Here is a 20,584-nt window from a genome sequence, read left to right on the forward strand (position 1 = left end):
ACATATTTCTTAATTAGCATAATTATTAAACCCTTTGATCCATGTCTCTGTTAAGCCACTGTCGGTGTAAAGTCGTTAAAATAATGCTAATTTGACAAATCTGAAAGACTTCCCTCAAAGCCATAAGATTATCAAATACAAGTACTGCAACAGTAACAATATATAGAATAATATATGGGTAAGAATATATAGTATTATCACATATGTCTTGAGGCTTTGGGCAGTATATTTTTTAGTTATGTTATATACTCCATGTTGGTTAACGAGCTTGTTTATTTATTTATTTATTTATTTTAAATTTTTTCCAACTGAACGCAAAGCAATGTTTATGTCATTTTTTGAACTCTTCTGTTGTTTAGGAGTTCTTGTTATTCCTTAGTTGAAGTACCTGGTACTACACTTTCACCAAGAACAAAAAAAGGTCATGGTTTTACAAGTTTGAGACATATTTTTGCATGTGCCTACAGACGAACATGAAGAATACAAGTCTACATTTCTTGTGTTGTATTACCATGCTAACAAAATATGAATATGACCTACAGATGACCTCCATTAAGTTGCTTTAAAGAGCATTAAAAGATCCCAAGTATAGTTCTTAAAATTAAGTCTGAAAGTGATCCTTTAATTTTCTATAGGAATCAAGCATATACTGTACAGTTTCCCATCTTTCTCTCTATCTTTCCAGTAACAGTGCATGCAATTATATTTTTACAACACATGCCCCAAGCAAACCTGAAATGGATAAAATAATAACCAACAACAATACATCATGCATGTCCCTGGTTGTGGCCTGGCTTGCTTTATATCAGAAGGTTAATCTCACATTTCCTGCCGTTGTATTTATCTCGCACAGTGACGTGAAATCATCCTGCTAACAAAGGCTTACAGGCTGTCTGACAGGCTTCCGACAACAGGGTGATCGGTTCTGCTCCTGTGGTGTAGAATAGGCTATAATATTATATACGTGTATACAGTACTGGCTACTCAGGATTTCATCTGATTTATGGCATTGCCACTATCTTTATTGCAACTATAAAGAAGCACCAAGAAACAAAACATAAATAATTATGTTAATGTTTTTTGACAATTTCAGCAGTTTTAGCATAGAGCAATTGCAGTTAGCATGATCAGATCTTAGTATGTGTTATCAAGTACCTTAAGTCCCTGCAACACTATTTTGAATCTTTTTCTCTTTTACTATATATTAATTATAATTTCATTATAATTAAGTATATTAGTCTGAAAGCTTGACTACACTAAATTTAATTTCCCAAACAATCTTACACATTTTGCAGACTAACATGTATTTTCCTCCAGTTGTATGAAAGAAACACTGCTGTGCTCACATTCTACCCTTAACCTATTAATCATTTTCAAACTTTCAAGACTTTAATTTCTTTGCAGTATCTAGTGCAGCTGTATCTGGTAATGCCAATGTGCCTGAGTAACTCTAATACTCTGCTATATTTTATAGTAAGTGAGCATTTATAGTAACTGGTTTCACAAACCCTGATTAGCACTAAACCAGACTTAAGAATCCAATAAGTTAGATCTACAATAACAAAATAATGTACAAAGTCCACTGTGGCTCAAATTAAAAGTGCCATGAGGGCCTAACCTCCTGATAGGAAACCCTTGAGTTTATAGATTTTAAAATAAGATGTGGACGTCATCCACCTCAGATAGTCTTCAGCAAAAGAAAACTGATCCCCAGATTTTAGCCACGTTGACAGGATTACTTGATTTTTAATTCTGAAATCAGTTGTGCACATAAACTGGTCTTATGAGAGAACTTTTATGAATGGATTGGCTGTCCTCGCAAGCACATCACAAGTGCATCGCAATCGCAGAACTTTTATGAAACCGGCCACAGCTTCTGAATTAGGTTTTGGGGAACAGGATTATAAGGCAAAACGGGAAAATGAGTTGCAAATGTTAATTACGAAAAAAAGGAAGAAAGTAAGTTGTCCCTGCTATTTAGTTATTTAATCACTAAATATTACAACAGAGAAAGATAATATGTGTTGTACTGTAGGACAAAAAGAACAGTTCAGTGAGCAAAACCCTTGCATTCTGGATTAAGTCAAAATACTAATAATGTAAAAAAAAAAAAAAAAAAAAAAGTGTTTAAAAACATAGCAGAGCACCTGTCAGGACCCTGAACAGAGTAAATTAATACCACACACACAAAGTGCTGAGTACAATGACTGCTTCTTGAACACAAGCTTGCAGTAACTGATCTACTGGAAGACTAAAAAAAACCTTCCTGAATCAGCAGTGACTCATCAACTTTCTTAGATCACTTTGCAAAGGTTAATGAAATGTTGATGTACAATAGCCGCTAACGCGGATCCAAAACAAAAGGAAGATTAACAAAAATGTAAAGAAATGCCAGCAGGGAAAGCACATTCTGTAACACCACTGTGTTGAATTATGCAAATGCTTGCTGAATGTGTTTGACACCACAGTACCAGTCTATTAGCTACAGTGTGTTCACAGAAAAAAAACAAAAAAAACAACTAAATGTTTCACATATTATAAGGATTATGCTACATTCATGTTTATATTCAAAGCTGTGTTTCAGATACGGCACCACATTGTTGAAATGGCATAGCAGAAATATACCCTGCGGTAGAGTTAATCCTGGGGTCATCACTCATATATTTCCATAATCAACACAGTGACTTCCATCTGTACCCTTCAGTGTAGTCTTCAAACAACAAGCCTTTTCTAGTCATTTAAACTATGTTTTTCTTGTATTTGCATATGTCGTAGTGTTTGTCACCTTTGATGTTATTGCTTTAGCAGAAACAGCTTGTATTCAAAATATTTTTTATCAAAACCATAAAACGATATGATGGGGTGATACCATTATAATTATGGCAAATCAGTTTAACGCTTGCATTTGTTTTTATTCTGCACTACCCTTCACAGATCCCAGCCACAATTGTAATACACAAAATAATATGAATACACTGTAACTTAACTAACCAACACAGAGTGATTAGATTGCAAAAGGTTCATACATAGGATGTGCTAGTACAGTAGATACTGTAGTAGTCCTTGCCCATAGACCATTAATCACAAACTGGTTTTCATGAAAATATTCCACCGCCAGTTATCACTAGAATTTTTTCCTTCAGGTCCAACATGTAAGACTGTCAGACTTGATGAGGCTTGCTCACCAGATCAATAGATGGATCCAGATTGTGGTGGCGTCTCTTCCATTGATTCAGGCTTGTCACAAAACACATGTTCCCCAATTCCCAACACATCAGTTTTGGTGTAACGCTTGGATCTTGACCTGGTGTTTTATTCACTTCGTCACCTGTTTTCTCATTCCGATGCGCACAATTCAAAACCCTGTTTGTCAAGCTGCTATAGAATATACAGTACTCATTTTCCACTTTTCTGTTACACAAAAACATATTAATGCAGTGAGCAATGGACAACATTTTTTTTATCAAGTTTCCTTTCTTCCAGGGATACAGTGGTTTCTTTCTAATCCATACATTATATGACAACAATCCAGCACACATCATCATTATTACTTAATATAACAGAGAAAGGAAAATTTAAAATTTTCATTTTAAAGTCAAGAAATTAAAGTCATTTTTCTAACCCGGTAGATCTCATCTCATTACAGTATCACATTTGGACTGGAAGTGCTTGTGTCTGCAAACGGTCTTATACAAAGGTCAAAAGTCACCTACTGTGTCTCATGTTTTTGTATATTGTAACTCTCATTTACACCTGTCTTTCTCATCAATCTGCATCATTTGTATTCAATAGTTGCTCATTACTTTAGGTAATTTTCTTTCTCCATCAAAGCAATTTAGCCATTTTTTTTCCAAAGGTCTTCAACTATTGATAGGAGACCCGTGCAATACACTAAACTTCTCTTTGCATAACAGTTGCTTGGTAACAATGAGTTCTGCTGAATTACAGTAGAAATAAACCAGGCTGGTAGTAACTACTCAGTTTCTCCCTTTTAAAGTTATGGAAAGAAATGCAGCCTTGTTACCATAATGAAAAATACAGTACTGTACTGCAGAATCTAACACTGATCTAATTGGGCTCATTCAAACTCAATGAAAGTAGTTGTTTTTAAGATTTGTAAAACAGATGTCTGTGCATAAAATGTTAACCTTTTTTTTTTTAAACACCGTGATTTTAAATCAGCAAAATGGATTATCTTGCATGACTCAGCACAACTTTATTCTGATCACTGTGAAAGCTTTTCGGTGTTCAACATGAATTAACTTCTACTCGAAGAATAATCATTCGAATACAGGGCTGGGTGCGTCTACAACACAGCACTACCAAAGTTACAGCTGGTGAATATTCACTCATTCTAATGCTACACTTGGCTCAGTGCATTTGTTTAACTGCAGTGATTTTAATGTGCGAGTGTAAATAGAGCGAGCTGTTTTCACCCTTTCTGGTGATTTTAGGAGTTTGTGTTAATGTTTTTTAATGCACATTTTGAATTGTCTGATAATTTAAACGTCAGTATGTTTACACAAAGTCTTTTAAACGTTTAATCTCTTAAATTTGAATCTGCAGCCTTACTATTTTTTCATGCTTTACCATGATCAACCATGCATATTTACAATTGTATGCCAACATAAACTTGCAGAAGGGTTGACACTATATACTGTACATTACATATAAACATACTGTAGCTCTCATGGTACTGTAAAGTTAAACAAATGAAAAGAAATTGAAGCTCACACAGAGAAGAACAACATTAACATTTCAATTATTCCACAGTAACCCCGTGCATTTTTCTTTAAAAAAAATGGAATTAAAAAGATGAGAAAATAGCTGTCAGAAACAACTTGCATGAAAACAGACACAAGTTTTTGTACAGTAAATCAAATATATTTTTTTGACCTACAACTACTAGTTACTGTAATCTAACCTCATCTCAAATGGTGGTCCAAAGCTTTTATTTTAATACATGCACTAAAATACCAAGCATGGGGGCAGGGATTGTGGTGTGTGCTCAGAATAGCTACCCTTGAGAATATATACAGTGGGTCACTAAGCAGCTTAAAATAACAGTCAAAAGATACTGACAACAACAGCGTTGTCTATTTTTGTCATTAATTCTGATGTCAATGTTTGCTAACTGAAGCTGCAACCAATTTAGGTTCATATCAGAAAACCTAGTCTGTCTTTTTATTGAATTCTGCCATCTAACTGAGCTTTGCAGCTATGTAATCCAGGCTTAAACACAAGCCTGTGTAGACCTATCCTCACACCAGTTGCAAAATGTTAAATGCAAAACATATTCATAACCAATCTTATTGTACAAAAGAACCCAACTCTGCCAGATGGTTACCTTTCTATATGGGTTCAAACCAAATACCCAGAGGTCAGTTATTTAATTCATACTGATTATACTCCCTTTGCATAATTAAATGTAACAACCAATCTCCAGCATCGGGATCACTTTACAGGTAAAGTATCCGAAACTTCACAGCTTTGTTTCTTTCTGCTGAATGAAACATGAGCAATTCTACTTGTATCTATCCTATGAAAGAGAATCAATTTATTGTTAATAAGACTGGTCAATCTATCTGGAGAATCCCCTGTCAGTATTAAAGGGAATTGTTACTGATAAACAACAGAGTGGGACTGGAAACCTGACAGCTTGTTAAACAGTGTGCTTGGTGGGCATGACAATATTAATGCCATTTGTACAACCTTTATTTTACTTTTTTATTTAAATAATGAAATATTAATGTTTATTTTTTTATGTTGTATGTATTTTACTCATGCTGTTTAAGATCGCCAGCATAATTAAAAGTAATAAATCTCCAGGATTTAGGGTCACCTTTGAAGTAAAGCATAACTGCTTCTTTCTTGTACATGGGAAAACACATACTGGTAATTAAGCAGCGAGCCTGAGCTTCTGATGGGTGATGGCACATCATGCAAAAAGTGATTCGTAGATGAGCATATAGCTACTGAAACAAATATGCTTGCAGAATCTTCTATACAATATGGTTTGTTGCAGTATGAAATTGTAAAAGAAAAGTTTTGCTCTTGAACATGTGAAGAGCGAATCCCCACCCCAGTATTAGCTGTCACATTCAGCACAGAAGCAGGGCAGGGCTGAAAGACTTTGGAGTGGGTTGTTCTCAAGGTTAAGCATATACCAGGCTGCTTGGCTCTGCAGGACTCCTTCACAACACCCTCTGCTACATCAGCAGAACACTCTGGTTTCATCTCCTGGCATGATGTATCGTAGGACTCCTTACACTGAAAAATGACCATAATGAAACAGTGCAGTTTATAAATAGGTCACAAAGCAGTAGAACGCTTCACTAACATTGAACTACTGTATGGTTTATTATGTCTGCATTATCAGTACTGACCAAAAGCTCAGTTTTTGAAGAATCACTATGACCTAAGGTTTGCTGCATATACTTGTTTTTTTTTTATCAGTTGTGGAGAATGAATGCATATTATGGTGATGCTTATAATAAGAGCAGTGAAAACGCATTTGGAAGTATTCCGTTGGCTTGTTGAAAACTGTTTATTGTGTTTTCTTTGATGTCACAACCAAATGTGCACGTATATGGGAGGAAATTCAGTGCATCATGACTCGTGGATCCTCATAACACTGACAATGTAAACTGCTCATTGGACGTCATTAGAAAATTCTTTAGACATCATTTTAAAATGTGAACATCTTAAACCCATTGTTCTTGTACATCAATTATAATATAGTGCAAAATAAGAAATGGACATGTCTCAAATAAATATTCATATAATAATTTAATTACTAGATTAAAGGTAGGGAAACAAACTGAGTTTGCAGTGGCCTTTCAGCTCAAGTGTAATGGGCTTCCTTTCTTTCTGCAGGTACCCACTTAATTACACAATTTATCCAATTCCGTAAGTAACATAACATCAAAACCTGAACGAAATTGCACTATAATGCAATTAACCCCTTAAGGTACACAAGGAATTGAGTGCTTGTTCAAATGGTTGCTTCTTAAAATACAGTTGAGAGTGACTCAAATGCCACGACGAAACTGGCAGTTTGGAAGTAAATTTTGAACCCTGTTATAAGTAACAAAAAAAACTACGTGGAGAATTTACATTCCGAATTTACAGTCATGACCGTAGCTGACAACACATTTTGATTAAAACACTATTGGTTGTCATGGCAGTGTAACTTGATACTTCTGCATTATTTTTAGGCTATATAAAAGAGTGCCATACAAGCAAACCTCCTGCTATTGAAAAAACAGATACATCATAAAACTCACTCTGTCCCACAATAACCTAAGATACACATCTACTGCTGATTGCAATATTACATGTAACAGTAAGTTGGTAAGATGCTTGTGAAACGCTGGTCATTACATTACATTACATTTTTTTTTAATCTGTTATCCATTTTGCTCAGCAGGCCAGAATCCCATTATCTCATACTATAGCATGCTACAGTACAAATTGTGACCACAATTACAAAGCAGTATAGAAGGACATCCCTCTTCTGCAGCACTCTATGCCACCTATTTGACACAATTCCCTTGACTGCATATATATATATATATATATATATATATATATATATATATATATATATATATATATATATATAACATATGGGACCTATAGATATTACACATGTATGATAATGTAAATTGGTCTGAAGTATGTTTAAAATTTCCATCAATGAGTAACTACATGACAGGAACAAGTAAAATTCAGTCAGGGAGGCCAATACGGTTATGACAAACTGGAAGAGCAATAATCTTACCGTTATTAGAGTGGTCCAAAGGACATCAGTCGGGTCCAGACATAACGTGACGTTCGAGTCTGCAAGCTCAGTACCATTGGGATTTCACAAGAACAAGAGCCAGCCATAAGCAGTTACTTTTTAACAAACTCATTTGTACTGGAGTTTTAATGTACACTATGTATTGTATTATACAGAAATAGCCAGACAGAACCATCATGACTTCCTTCATAACGCTACATTTCATTCACAACTTATCTAAGCTCTTACCATATTGTGGAAGAAGAAGACTAATAGAGTATTTTACTACATTTTTAAAGAGTTGCTATGGTTTAATATAATTTTAAAATAATAAATAACGGACTGCATAATTGCAAATACTGATGTCACTGGTCGTTGATGGTCCATGGGGGCGAGGGCACCGGTTCAGTATTGTCTCCCAACCCCCATAGGAGATATGACCTCATATGCCCACCACCTGCTAGATAACCTACCCCGACAGGTCCTACCTATAATAATAATAATAATAATAATAATAATAATAATAATAATAATAATAAACATTCAGTGATCAAGCAAAAAAGTGAACATGTCAATGAATGCAATAGGAACCCCCAGTAATGCACAGGAAAACCGAATTGACTTACCGGGTATTGCGAGGGATTTACTGTCTTGACAGCATGTCTTTCGCTGCAGGAATTGATGCTTGCTGCTGCTTCCAATGCCGTAGTATGTGATGGTGATGATGATGATGATGATGATGATGATGCGGTTGAGGTGTCACGTTAAAAACAGTTTGTGCGTTCTGATTCCGCTCGCTTCAAACGCTTCTCGCTTTGTTCTGCTGATTATGTTGTTTTGCTGAAGCCGGAGGAAGGTGAAGTCCTGTGGGGTTTCACCCGTTTCTTGGTTGCAGTTTGCCCGTAGCTCAGCCGCTGTCCTCCCTGCAGAGAGAAAGTGACTCGGAATTTACTAATGACTGGAGTGGAGCACTGGACTGGGCTGTGAGAGGGAATGAGTAATTCGATTCCCTGCACTTGTCTGAACGCAAAGAAGATTTTCGCTCATGCAAATAAACCCCTCCCCGTTCTACAATTGCAATGAAATTGACCCTGGGAGTTTTTCGTATGGTAGAGCAGAATAGATAACAAATGATAAAATATTTATTAGAAGGAAAAGTTTGTTACTTTGTGCACATTTACTAGAAATGATTTTGTTTTGTTTAAAAAGAAAATATTAACCTTTAACATAAACTGATGCAATGCAAGCAGAGTCAATAGCTACGTTGTTTTTTAGAACTCGGATAAACGTTTACATACTTTAATTAAAACACATTTTGTGCGACTGATTAACTTACTTATGTTATCTGTTCAATAAGTCCTACAATATAAATTATAAAGGTGTATCTTAATGTTGCAAATTGGTTTCAGTCGTGATAGGATGAACAGGACTGACAGTATTCATTTGGTAGGTGTTTTGGTATCCATTTTAGAGATGTTTCACATCAAGAGAGTCTGATCTAGGGGGGGGGGGGGCCCAACGTTTGACGGGGGGTTTGACGAGGGTAACGCATACTAGTGTGTAGGGAGGACATAACACCCTCAAGACTTGATGCCACGTCCAATCAGGCTGTCCCATATCCATATCGAAAACAAATGGTAATGCATGCCCAGAATGAGCTGAATGGTAAAACAGACAACACAGCTCTAATTCAAATACAATTCTCCATATGCCAAACACGTCTGTGTCTTCCATCTTTACTTTAGAAAGCTATAGATATTATTAAACTTTAGACAACATTTTTAAACAACCATTTCAAGACCCTGTGTTGTAATTATTGCCCTTAATTAAAAATATATATTTAGTATATGGTTTCTATGTCAGAAAGCCTTTCTGATCATGATGAGCTCAGAGAATATTCATTTCAACAGTCACTAATATTTTTGTTCCAAAGAATACATTTAGACAAGTAGACATTTGCTAATTGACTCTTACATTGGGGCTTAACACCTGTTCTCACCATACAGTTGCACTTGACCACTTTTAATTAGAATTGCTTATATACTGTCAACTGGGCATCCATATATAGTAAAACACATCCAGAATTTCAGAAAGGCATAGCTAAAACAATTAGGTGAACCATAGTGATGATACAGACCATCATATTTTGAACAACATTTGTAACACTTTGTTTTTTTTTGTTTTTTTAAACGGATACACTGCAGTTAACTTCCTTAAATAAACACAATGGTTTAAATTAAAATGGTTCACCACTTATCTTTATTTAACAGGTGGTAACTATTTCCATCAGTAACCATTGTTAAATGTATTTCTACCCCCCACATGAATCTTATTTTTGGTGTGGTGGGTTTATAGTTTTGTGTTATCATAATTATGTTAAGTATATTTGTAAGAATAAATCATTATTGTGAAATGCTGTTTTTCAATTTTCCAAGCCATCATACTGGGCATGCTAAAATTCTAAATTCATTCAGAGTACATTATTAAGCATGATATCTGGAATCTGGATAATAACGGATGCATATTTCTTTATATTGTACACTTCTTGTATATTTTCTTGACTTGTTTGGGAAAATACTATAACAACCTCGCAAAAATGGTAGTTGTGATCTCTGAATATCTGGTAGCAATTCCAAAAAAATGCCTACAAATCTGTTTGAATTTCCATGAAATACAATGTTATACAAAATATATAATTTGCATAAGTCAGCCTCAGTTTGCAGAGCACATACATCTTTGTATTACTCCTGCAGGGAGTTCAACACAAACTGAAGATTGGTGGTATTTTTTCTCTGTGCTGAACAGGCTTGGGGAATAATACTGGAGAGTTACGATTATACTGTATTTACAGTATAATCATAAATCTCGAAAAACTACTCACTTCTAAATCTTTTGTAGTCATTTTTGGATTACTTTAGTGTAAATACATGTTAATTTGGATTCATATGTTGTTTTTTTCTAACTTTATGTGAACGAAAAGACACACATTTGCCAGTTTTCCCATTGGAAATAGTGATATTTTGGAATAATAGCCATTTTCTATACTTTTGAGGCATAAGCAATTAGGAAATAACACTTACTACCCAGGAACAAAAATTGTGTTACATAGAGTAATAAAGTCCTGATGGTGTGTTTGTTCGATAATACACCGGTATTTACTTACAATGTTGATAGTATTTAATTTACTACAGTTTTTGAAACATGGATAATGTATTTTACAAATTCATTTCAATTTTAAATTTCATTACATGATGTTGGTCAGTCTTACAGAGAAAGGATGGACTGGGGTTAATAACATTTTAATTGAGGTTTGTCTCACAATAATCTAGAACAATAACATCTTGTAATAATGTCCTGCAGGTTATGTTTGCTCAGATAAAAATTGCAAACTTGAGACAGGTATGAATATTTAACAACCAAGTAAATAAAAAATATTCAAAGTTGATGTGTCCCCACACCACAGACATATAAAAGATGCAACACCTTCCTGGCAGCTGCAATGATTGAGAGTGGCGATACATTTACATCTCATTTGCAAGCTATTATACATGACTTGCATTAACATAACCTAATGCAATAAAAACAGTGCATGGAAACATATGATGCAATAAAAAAAACTTGCCCGCATAGGGGGCGCTGTTGTTATGAGTGTTAACATTATGATAAATTAGCTGAGACAAACACAAACACACACACACACACACACACACACACACACACACACACACACACACACACACACACACACACACCAGACTGTCAGCTTCGAAGTAGTTGTCGCGTGGGTTAAAGAGAATGTAGTGACACAAGGACTACCGAATAAAACGCAGTAATGTTGTTAATCGTGAGATGACATGTATCAAGATTATCATCGGTGTGGTAAACAAACCTATATGAGGTTAGTTTAGGAATTTTCGTTCGAGAATTTGTGAGTTAAACACTCAAGTTGTTTGTTTCTCAGCAATTTTCTCTTTTCCAAAAACAGATGTTAATTAAAGACTGGCGGGAACACTTTGAAAAGCCCCCAAATGTCTAAACAGACTGTTAACAAAAGCCTACCCTTTTTCTTTAATCATATAACAAATTAATGGTTAATTCCTTTGAAAACTCTATTAAAGTTTAAATTAACTTGCTGCATGTCCTAACACTGTGGCATATTTAAAAATCATTAGCTGACAGCTTTGCACAACTGTAACGCATCTACTTAGTTTATTGGTCACATGGGTTGTTAATCACTTCAATGCAGCAGAATTTCATTCAGGGGATTATAAAGTGAAATATTTAATTTAGAAGGTCATAACGCAAATGTACTGATGACTTGTACATTAAGGGCAATACAGGAAGAGAGGTCCTATAGTTGGGCATATGGCCTTATGCTGCGGTATCAGCACACCACATTGATATTCTAAGAGGCTGACATTAGTCATTTTTGATCCATGGCACCCAGAATCTTGAGCCCTTAATCCAACAGCATGGAACAGCGCAAAACACTCTCCCAACGCTAAAGATTCCCTCTGATAGGAGATGGAAAATGTTCCATAAATCTCAAACGTGCCATTGAAAACACTTTATGCAGCATGTTTCAATCTATTCTGAAACATTGTTGTAAAAAGTGTCTATTGAGAGCTTTGTTATAAGGTACAAACTGTAATGGGCCCTCTATGGCCATACCACATATGCATCGCTTCCCATTACCCATCAAGTTTCAAGTTCAAGTGGTTTACATTTCATGTTTTGAATTCAGAAAATAATGTTAAAAAAGCGACTGTCTATAAACACCAATATGTACTATAGTAAATAGATCATTTCTGCTAACAAGAACAGTAGACATAAGTTATATATATATACACAGTGGCTTGCGAAAGTATTGACCCCCCTTGGCATTTTTCCTATTTTGTTGCCTTACAACCTGGAATTAAAATTGATTTTTATTTGGATTTCATGTAATGGACATACACAAAATAGTCCTTCAGAAGTCACATAGTTAGTTAAATAAAGTCCACCTGTGTGCAATCTAAATGTCACGTGATCTGTCACATGATCTCAGTATATATACACCTGTTCTGAAAGGCCCCAGAGTCTGCAACATCACTAAGCAAAGAGCACCACCAAGCAAGTGGCACCATGAAGACCAAGGAGCTCTCCAAACAGGTCAGGGACAAAGTTGTGGAGAGGTACAGATCAGGATTGGGTTATAAAAATTGCTTCAAGAAAAAAATAAGCAAACACGTTTGGTGTTCGCCAAAAGGCATGTGGGAGACTCCCCAAAACATATGGAAGAAGGTACTCTGGTCAGATGAGACTAAAATTGAGCTTTTTGGCTATCAAGGAAAACTCTATGTCTGGCGCAAACCCAACACCTCTCATCACCCCGAGAACACCATCCCCACAGTGAAGCATGGTGGTGGCAGCATTATGCTGTGGAGATGTTTTTCATCGGCAGGGACTGGGAAATTGGTCAGAATTGAAGGAATGATGGATGGCGCTAAATACAGGGAAATTCTTGAGGGAAACCTGTTTCAGTCTTCCAGAGATTTGAGACTGGGATGGAGGTTCACCTTCCAGCAGGACAATGACCCTAAGCATACTGCTAAAGCAACACTCAAGTGGTTTAAGGGGAAACATTTAAATGTCTTGGAATGGCCTAGTCAAAGCCCAGACCTCAATCCAATTGAGAATCTGTAGTATGACTTAAAGATTGCTGTACACCAGTGGAACCCATCCAACTTGAAGGAGCTGGAGCAGTTTTGCCTTGAAGAATGGGCAAAAGTCCTGGTGGCTAGATGTGCCAAGCTTATAGATACATACCCCAAGAGACTTGCAGCTATAATTGATGCAAAAGGTGGCTCTACAAAGTATTGACTTTGGGGGAGTGAATACTTATGCACGCTCAAGTTTTCTGTTTTTTTGTCTTATTTCTTGTTTGTTTCACAATAAAAAATATTTTGCATCTTCAAAGTGGTAGGCATGTTGTGTAAATCAAATGATACAAACCCCTAAAAAATCAATTTTAATTCCAGGTTGTAAGGCAACAAAATATAGGAAATAGGGGGGTCAATACTTTCGCAAGCCACTGTATATATATTTAGTAATTATATTTTTCTTTCAACAATAATAATATACTGTAGCATTGTGGTAGCTTTTTTTTAAATAATGGTCAGATTCACACAACTGCAATATTTCTCAGTTAATGCTTTGAGAACATTTATTGTTGTTATAACAACACAAGGTCCCTATGAGCTGAAACCATGCCAAAAATAACAACCCCACCTCTAAGCTTCCCATGCACTCTCCTGCAGTTCTTTCTAACTCTTCTCTCTTCCTTATGTCCTTTAATCCGGCATTATTATACTATCGCTCTTATACCTCAGAATTACACACACCCCGTCGTTCCCAGTGCTTCTAGCACCAACTGTCACATGAACCCCATTTTATATGCCAACCCGGTGGGGTCTAGCTATCCCCCTGCCCCCCAGAACTCAAAAAGTATTTTGTTTTCTTGACTGTCCTGAAGAACTATTTTAGTAAGTAGGTGCCAGTTTTAAATAAATCATAAACTGTTTGTTGTCATTAACATTTAAATGTAACTTTTATCATTCTACATAGTAATTAGCAATGATGTCAGGCTTTTGTGTAAACCCAAACAAGTACTGAACCAAACAACTCTGCCATCTTGTGGCCAAAAGTAAAAAAGATCAGCTATGAATGGATGACTGTAGATACCTTACACTTGCACATTCCTGTTTATTTATTTTTATTTTAATTGGAATGGCAATTCTATCATATTCTTGAAACTGCAAAAACTACATAAATAAATAAATACATTAATATTGAAATAAATGAATACATAAATCAATACAGAACACATTTCTATCTATCTTGATATTTATTTCTTTTTCACTATCAAATATCAACACTACCATTTCATACTGTATGAAACTAACAGGAATTCTCTACAGTTTTTCCCTGAGTACTGCTTCCTAAACATGAAAACGTTACAATATACTAAATGAACAGATCAAGCTTATAATGATATGATGAAAGCTTTCAATACAATCGGGTTAATACAGAATCATTATTTATAAAATCTTGTCTCATTACTTGTTCAAAACTGTAACTTTACTGCTATACTACTTGCAAATGTTGTAAAATGAAAGGACAGGCTTTGTGGCGTGAAAGCTAGGGGGTGTGCATTGCAAGCATGTCTTGGGTTGCAAAATTATAAAAATAACAATGTATTTTATTTTATTTATGAGTAACAAACACATTTTAAATGTGAAAAAATGTACTTGATATGAATGACACTTTCATTGAACATACATACTTTTGCACATATAACTTTAACGTGCACATACAGTGATTTGCAGAAGTATTCACCCCCTACCAATAATGTCACATTTTGTTGAATTACAAATAATGTATGCAGTTTTACAAACAAACTTTTTTTATTCAAAGCTGTAGTGGTTAAACTGAACAGTTATATGAGGAGGTTAAATGTCAGCAAAACTTCCAAGAAAATGAACAAAATGAAATTTACTGGTTGCATAAGTATTCAGCTCCTTAAGTCAGTGCTTGGTAGAAGCACCTTTTGCAGCAACTACTGCTAGGAGTCTTTTTGAATAGGTCTCTACTAGCTTTGCACATTAGGATTTTTTCACGGGAAAATTGCTCCAGTTGTTGGGGATCGTCGATGGAATGCAATTTTCAAGTCTCGCCATAAATTTTCGATTGGATTCAAGTCAGGACTTTGACTGGGCTAGTCAAGAATATTAATTCTCCTCTTCTTCAACAACTCCAGTGTGGCTTTGGCTTTGTGCTTCAGGTCATTGTCCTGCTGAAATATGAATTTTCCCCCAGTTTTAGAGTCTTCTTGACTGACCCAAACAGGTTTACCTCAAGGACTCACCTGTACTTTGCACCATCCATTCTCCCCTCTATCCTGACAAGCTTCCCAGTCCCTACTGAAGAGAAGCATCCCCACAACATAACTCTGCAACTTTATTCCTGACTTGTTTCGAAAGCTCATTGGTCTTCATGGTTGCTTTGTTGGATCGCTATTTGAGTTGCACCTTGAAAGTCTTTATATACCTGAGGGAAATAATCTACAAGTTAAACCACTTTGAGTACACACAGGCTAAAACCACTTCACTAATTTTGTGACCTTTCAAACAAATCATTTGCACCTGAACTGATTTAGGGCTGCAGTAGCAAAGGGGTTGAATACTTATGCAACTGAGATTAATCTGTTTTTCTCTGTAAATCTTACTTATTTATATTCCTTATGAATTTTTTAACTTTATCAATGTGGAGTAGTTTGTATAGATTCTACTAACAACCAAACGAGCAAGATGGGCCAAATGGCCTCCTCTCGTTTGTAACCTTTCTTATGTTCTTATGTTCTACATGTAAAGTGTAATTTGAAAGCCTCATGGAGTACGCTCAGGTGCCAACAAAATGTGAACATTTTGCGGGGGGGGGGGGGGGGGGGGGGGATAGTGAACACTTCTGGGGGGGGGGGTGTGTGTAGATAGATAGATAGATAGATAAAGAAAGGATTTGAACCTTAACTAGTCATACATTCACTCCAACCACATAACTGCTACGCTACAGATTCACATCTTAACCCTTTCAACAGACTGGGCTATTATTTACATTTACCCTATCCAAAAGGCAGTACATTGCCTCAATATAGTTTGAACAATTTTGCTATTCATGTAATGTGTGTGTTTTACTGTCCATTTAGTGAAAAAATAAGTGATAACTGAAACAAAAACTGTCAAGGTATCAAAAGTACCCAGCCTTTTAACTTGGCTTGTGTTTTCCAGGGGATCTAACTTGCATCAAAAACACAAGCCAAGTTTGTAGAAACAACTGGGGCAACCTTGACTCCTCACTGCTTTTATAGTTGTGCCTGTTTGCTTTGTGTTGAGCAAGGTTGCCCCAATGGTTTCTGGAAACTTGGCTTGTGTTTTTGATATCTCCACATCCCAAATCACCATTTAAATAGCTAAACTGAATATTTAAATACAGTGTCTACAGTGACAAAAATCTCTCAAAATTTAAAATAAAAAATATTTTTGGGGCTGCTGAATTTCAAAAATGAACACTTACTGAAGATACTGAGTTTTAGTGGAAACTCTGTAATAGAATTTTAAAATGCACTTTTGATATCACTAAATGACCATAAAACATTCAAAACTTCAACACTGTGCTTCTGCCCTTGTTCTCCAAATGGCTGTAAGCAGTGAATGAATACTTAACAGGCCTAACAAAGTTAGCTTCTTTTTCTCTAATGCTGCTTATAGCTGGCACTGTGACTGCTATGTGTTACAATAGCTTCAACTGAAACACCTCCAATATTCACGTCTGCTTTGTCCGGTATTCTGCTTCTGTTGCCTGAGAAGCTCTGCGAGGTCTAGCCGTTTGCACTTTACTAACTCTGCAGCAAGGATTGAAACATTGTCTGGAAAGCAGGGCATTGTGAGCACATCTATAATCTGCTCGCGTACATCTTTAAGGTGTCTCAGTTTTATTGCCTGCATTCCACTGTGAGGAACACTTAGCCTCCTGGCTAACTCGTTGGCTTCATTTTTCAGTCCACTTTCCAACCACATCATTGTCTTAACTCCCAAAGGACCTAAAATGGTAGAATCTTAATACTGTTAGAACCTGCAGACAATCTGGTTTTATACTCAAATTATTACGCAGGTAAAATAGATGTTTCCACATAAGACATTTCTTTCCAGTGGAATATACTGCATAATGCTTAGGTGTAATAAAATAAACTGGATAAGAGCTAATCAGAAATGTAGATAGGTGAATTATTTTTAATTTCCAAAGGGTCACTATTTTTGCTATATCAATGTACTGCCGGATAGATTAGACCCAAAAATACAGTTGTGTCCCCCCCCCCCCCCCCCCCCCCCCCCCCGCACATGCCTGCTTAAAGAAAAAATAAATAAAATAATAAAACCTCTTGGTTTAACATTCAGTAAGCCTAAATACAGACAGGCTTTGGTTTATTATTGTACTGCATTGTACTACTCTTTGACAATTCCAGACACATATCACAGTGCTCAAACACAAGGGGTCGGACTTATCAAAATCTTTTCACAAAAATGCAATTTGCATATTTCTATTATCCGAGTAACCCAGAAGGTTATCTAAGGACTCTGATACTGTTGTTACTAGTTTACTTGAATGCCATTCTGATGTGTATCTGCCTTATCTGGCACGCCCTGTTTTAACTGAGCACTGCAGAATTAAAAAAAAAAAATGATACTAGTGTCAGTTCTTCTGTAATGTAGCCAAATGTACTATCTGTAAAAAAAAATAAATAAATAAAATACCATGACTGTTTAGAGGACTCTCAAAATTTGCTCAAATATAAACTGCAATAGAGGAATTAACACTTCTTCAGCTTTCATAATGGATTCATACTTTAAACAAATGCCTGCTGTGTAAGACTACAGGAGAGAAACATTTCGACAAGAAATCCTCAGTCAACACTATATTACACCCAAATGCTCATACATGCACCACACTGCATCTTAATAAGGTTTGATGCTTATTAGATTAAAAAAAAAAAAAAAAAAAAAACATTAAACCATTTTTTTTTTCAAATTCTCAGTTGTGATGCCTGCAGCAAAATCCATAAAAAAATAAATAAAAACCAGTGCAGTGCAACATTATTTACCTTCTTCAAGTATGTGTCTGCAGTAGCTGGTAGGGCATGAGATTTTACTCTCCACCTGAGAATAATTAATAACACTGTTCACTGAGCACATTCTTAACAAGTATAATCAGTCACACACACACACACACATATATCGGACACTATATATAGACATCGGAGCTGTCCTTATCAAGAAAAAATAAAATCACTATGATCCATATATGCACAAATAAAACTGTGAGATTAACACACATACACATTGCCGTAAACCTCCATATAAGAGCAGTAATTGACCTGCTGCTTTCTCCTTGCAAGTTGTATCAGTTACAATAGTGGTTCTGCATACCATTTTATGTATTGCATTGCTGTACTATAAATTGCATAATGCATGTTTCTCTAATACTCTTTAGCCACAGAGACAATCGATTTATTTTCACATACAAGCCATAAATGGTGTTATCAATGAGATAATATTAATTTATAGTACAATGCAAAAATAAATGAGGCATTTAATCTGGATTTAAATTGGTTGCTCAGTTAAATGTATGTTTGTTTGTTTTTTGTTTTTTCATTTTAAAAACCTCTCACCTTTGACTGGAGTGTTTGAAAGGTTATTGTAATGGTTTATTGAACATATATCAGTTGGAGGAAATCCTGAATACAGATTTCATTTGATATAGGTTATGCATGTGACCTTTGCGTAGAATATAATGGCAAAGGTCAGTTGCTCTTCATTATTTATCTTTTTTACATCTTTTTTTAATTAGGTTAAAATGTGCTTATGTCACTTGGCTATACAGAATCTACACCACAGTGTATTCTAGAGGTAAACTGTTAGTACCTTCAAATCATTACTTCTAAACTTCAAGGAGAAGATCTTCAATCCATTGATGGTCTATCACAATGATCAACTTAGCTGGGAAAAGCCCTGGTTTAAATGTTGCTTAAATTAACACACAATACAACACCTTTTTTTTTGTTGCATATTCTCCTCAGGCATATTTCTTAACTTAGGAAAAGTAATAGACAAAGCACACACAATTTCCACACTGCTTTGGGCTGGTTCCCTTGTCTAGCCTTCCACCAAACCTCAGTAAAAGTCAAAGCTGTAATTTCCATACTGGTCTTTTCTTTAACCTGCAACTCCACTGTTTGGATGTTGGTAATGGAAAATTAGTCTGGAGTATGCATTGCAATCTGCTTCAATTGCCAAGAGTCCCTCCAGAGGAAAAACTATGCTGCGATGATGTAACATCAAAAAGAGTAGACTAACAATGGAATATACCTAATCATCGTTATAGTGTAAAAGGCTCTTGTATGATTAGCCTATTTGCAGCATTAATACATATTCTTGGATTAACTGCTGACTTTGATGGACCAGGTTCTAAGGGTCACGGTCTCTTTGTTAAATTGCAGGACAATACAACAAACTTCAATTTATGGAGTGTGATCTCTGCAAAGAAACCCAGAAAGGCACATCACGATCAAAAAAATAATAATTAAAGGATCTTACATCTGCTTACCATTGGTAAGGTAATTATTTACTCATTACACACTTCAGAGCGAAACAAACTGATGTGCTTATTCATCTTACAGAGCACTTCCATGGAGAGGAAAGTGAAAACAACAGTGTAGTGAGCAAACTGTTGATGACAGATTACTCAGAATTGCGGTTATCTTTAGAGAAGTCCAAAAAGGAAAAGCCTCAGTCATTTCAAATCACAAGTACTTTTACTATGTAAGCCACTCAAGACTCTAATGCAGGGGTCTCCAATCCTGGTCCTGGAGGGCCAGTGTCACTCCAGGTTTATGTTCCAACTATACCCTAAATTAATTAATTAGACCAATTATGCTTCAAAAGCCAGGAGGGGCACCAGCCCTCCAGGAACAGGACTGGGGTGTTCGGTAGACCGGTCAGTTCAGAAGTTTGTTGTTCGTAACTACTATATAAAGGAAAGGAACTACATTATTATTTGTTAAATGTACAGTACCACTACCTTTAGGGTAAACCAATCAAAATACATTTTAGACTTTATGAACACCTGATAAATTGAGACATAAATAAGCAGTTACTGATTTGTCATATAAAACACAGTACAATATTCAGAACACTCAAGGTGATTAAA

General features: G+C 35.7%; 1 protein-coding gene across 4 annotated transcripts in view; it reads right to left on the minus strand.

Moving 5' to 3' along the window:
- Positions 1–8,759, minus strand: part of LOC121322194 (oxysterol-binding protein-related protein 6-like) — a 43,695-nt gene extending 34,936 nt beyond the window's left edge. For all 4 annotated transcript variants that reach the window (XR_005951006.1, XM_041261789.1, XM_041261790.1 and 1 more), the window contains exon 1: positions 8,410–8,759. The gene's annotated coding sequence lies outside the window, so the exon portion shown is untranslated. The remainder of the gene's footprint in view (positions 1–8,409) is intronic.
- Positions 8,760–20,584: the final 11,825 nt, after the last annotated feature.

This window comes from Polyodon spathula, chromosome 10 (genome assembly GCF_017654505.1).
Source record: "Polyodon spathula isolate WHYD16114869_AA chromosome 10, ASM1765450v1, whole genome shotgun sequence".
In the NCBI taxonomy this organism is placed as follows: Eukaryota; Metazoa; Chordata; class Actinopteri; order Acipenseriformes; family Polyodontidae; genus Polyodon; species Polyodon spathula.